Genomic DNA, 3,783 nt, shown 5'->3' on the forward strand with positions numbered 1-3,783 from the left:
GATGTCTATCGACTCGTTTGTATTTATCGATTGAATGGATCATCATTTTTAGTTTTATACGCCGTGTCACCATTAATGTATTCATACATCTGATCCCTTGCCGGTTCTGTAAGTTCATCCACTTACAAAGAAATGAACAGTCTATAATGTGTATGGTTTATTTTAACAGTGAGTAAGAATATCAAAACGAAAATCCAGAAATTGACATTATATAAAAGATAAAAATGTATTTGCATTTAACTGTAGAAGTATTTGACATTGTATCTCAAAACAATGTGGTCCTTCCCCAGAGGATAATATCACAGCCTAATTGATATATTTATAGATTTCGCGGGAACGCCACACTTTATATCAAGCATCGATGTCCTTTGCTGTTTAAGTAGTTAAGCCTTAAGAAATGCATGTGGGTTTTCTTTCATTTCTTATTTATACATCTGACCTTATGTTTGAATATGTGAGAGTGGGGGGAGTTTTATCAGCCATTTAAGGGAAAGGCTGTTCATTCGTTCTTCTTGACTGAGGTGTTCCTGCTATTCCCAAACAGTCCTGCGGGTGCCAGCAGAGGTTTGTAATAGTTTGAGCATTGGGTAAAGAATTACTTTTTTGACATGTTTTTTTTTTACATTTTTCCACATACTAATATTTCAACATTACTATATTACTTTTTTGGTCATGCAATGTTATTAATTTCATCAATATATCTGAAATATAGGAAGGAAAAATGTTTTTTTCTAAAGTTGTTGAAATACTATTATATAAAAAAAATTGTTTTTTTTAAGATAAGGGTCCGCCTTATATTATAGCTCAGAGAGATACAACACTGCTCAGTGTTATAATAATATAACACAATACAAATACAAAGTCTCTTTTCTAATTTATAATTTTGAAAAAGTTAGATATGTCCTGAACAAATGTGTTTACATAAGGGTCCCCCCTTTTTATGAAAAGAGGATTTTACTACTTGGCACTACGAAAAACCTTTCCATACCCCGTCCGGTCAGATGGCTCAGAGAGATGAGACACAGGTAAGCTTAGTTATAGCCAGGGGAGGATAGTTTAAACATCATACACATACTCTGAGCTATTGTTGGTGTTTTCTAGATTTTGTCACAAAAAGAAAATGTGAAAAAAACAAGTCATAGTGCAAACAGTCAGTGATGCAACACTGCTCAGGTAAGCTGAAGGCTTGGGTTCGATCCTCCTGAGGCGCAGGAGTTTTCAAAAGTTGAGAATTAATTTACCAAATGAAAGGTTTACCTCTCGGGTCAGAGGGATAGAAGACTGACTGTGAGACTGTGGGTTGAAGGCTTATCAGGTGCAGTCATCTTTAAGGTCCACAAACCCGAATGAACAAGACATAAGCTCTACGAAACAATAATATCTCTATATTATTGTTTCATATATTATATCTCAAATAAGAGCTGCTTGGGCTGTGTATTTTAAGGTCCAAACCTGAGGTGAAAATCACGAAGAGGCCAGGGAACATCTCACTGTCAGGTCGGATGGCTCACTGTGATAAGAACCCGTCTTGGAGACCGGAGAACGTGAGTTCGAACCTCGGGTTTAAAGATCCCAGGAGTTTGAGTCTTGTGCCATGCAGAGTTTTAATGTGTCTTTCCCTTGATGAAGAAGTCGAATAAACTGTCATCAGGTCTCATAGCTCAAGGAAATAGACCAGAGTTTGCTGGTTCAAGACTTCTACGTTGCAGAGAGTAGGTGGATAAGGGGGTAATGAATAGGTTAATAGGATGCTAATTAAGGGAATAGAACAAAGGAGGGTTAGGAAGTAAGAGAGTAGTGAATAGGATACTATCTTAGGAACTGGAAATGAAGAAAGGAGACAAATGTATTTTAAGAAACTTTTGCTTTATTCACATTTATTGATTTTATTCATACATAGCAGTGCAGCCTTGTCCCCAAGTCGGCTAAGCCTAATAAGCGGCCGATAGGAGGCTGTCGGCTCTCACTGCACTCCTGTGCAGGGCCGTGCAGTCACTGCCGATAGTCTGCTAAATCTGTAGGCCTGCTAAGTCGGGGTGGCTGGGGGGGCGCTCGGCACCCCCCAGCCACCGCCCCAAGTCTGCTAAGTGGCTGTGGGCTCTCACTGCAGCCACATCGATAGTCTGTTAAGTCTGCTATACGTCCCTCAGGCTGCTAAGTCTGCTATACTTCCCCAAGGCTGAAAACGTCCACAAGTTTTTCAGAAACATAGAAAATGAAATAGTATAATATAGTACTATCAGACATTTTGAAATTAACGACATAGTATATAGTATGTCGGAAATATCATGAAAGTCATAGTATAGTACCGTAAGTTCTTCAGGATCTCCAGAAGCCACCGTCTTCGTTGATGTCAGATGTACTTGCACTCGGTGTTCCGGGAAAATAAGAAAAATACACCATGAAGTCAGTTTAGTAGAATGAAAATATATATAATATATAAAAATGCAAAAAATCAACATAGTAAGTTGACAATATCATAAATAGTCATAGTATAGTACCGTAACTTCTTCAGAAACTCCAGAAGCCACCGTCTTCATTGATGTCAGATGAATGTCCTCGCAGTCCTGTGAGGAGAGGAGAAGAAAAAGACACCAGGAAGTCAGTATGTCGAAAATATCAGAAAAACGTTCTGGTTTAGTGTGTCAAAAAATCCAGGAAAAACAACATAGTATAGTATGTCCAAAATGTAAATACAAATAGCATAGTATAATATGACTATGTTGTAAATGGTCATACTGTAGTATGTTGGAAATATCAGAAAAGTCATAGTATAGTAGCGTGGCGTAGGCAGATATCAAAGAGTGGGTGGGCCCAGCCCGTTCAAGCCCACACATACTTAATATGTCCTAAAACGCATGTTAACTGAAATAAGCCAGTCAGAATGGACCTCCTTGAGTTCTCCGATTGGTTGGTTTTGTGGCACATTTGTAACGCTGTGCCAACTTGAGCGAGCACACGGTGGAGAGGTTGAGCGAGAGGGAGAGGGAGCGAGAGCACGTGCAGCAAAGTCCTGCATCGGGTCGGGTACCCGACGGGTGACCCGCAAAAAAAGTGATTCGCGGGTGGTATTTTTTCAAACGCTTTTTTCCAGGTTCGGTTCTGGGTAAAACAAAGATGATGTGGGTCGGGTCGCGGGTGTTGCATAATAAATATATTAAAATTAGAATAATTTAGTTTAATGTTTAAATCCTCAGACCTCTCCCCCGCACAATCATAACCTCTGCAGCGCATCAATCTGCTGCTGAGCGCGCCACATTCGAAATGGCTGAGGTGACTGTATCAACATTAAAAACACATTCACAATACATGCCAGACATATATAGATATTAAATTACAATAAAATGTGTATGGACAGAAACAGTTTGTTTTGATGTGTCTGTAAAGAGAAGGTGAAGCAGATCGAACAGCAGTGCTCCCCCCTCTCACAGCTGATGGCTCCATCACTCCTCCATCAGCTCCTCCAGGTGTAGCTGATCATGCTGATGTGGCTCAGAGCAGTCTTTCCCAGGGTGGAGGGCTGCATCAGCTGCTGGATGGAGGCCACAGGCAGACAGGAGGAGGGAGAGCATGTGCAGTGAGTGACCACCAGGTGGAGCTATACACACACATCATAGTCACAGGAGCACTTCTGGCATCCAGTGAGTGGATACATGTGGAGCAAATTCTAAAAGTACACTATACTTTTTCATATTTTAAAATGCCATGCAAGGACTTTTCTCTCCATATTTTCCAACACACTATGATTTAAAAAAGTGTTTTGTGGGTGACCCCCTTATAAAC

The sequence above is a fragment of the Pseudochaenichthys georgianus genome, chromosome 2 (genome assembly GCF_902827115.2).
Source record: "Pseudochaenichthys georgianus chromosome 2, fPseGeo1.2, whole genome shotgun sequence".
Classification (NCBI taxonomy): domain Eukaryota; kingdom Metazoa; phylum Chordata; class Actinopteri; order Perciformes; family Channichthyidae; genus Pseudochaenichthys; species Pseudochaenichthys georgianus.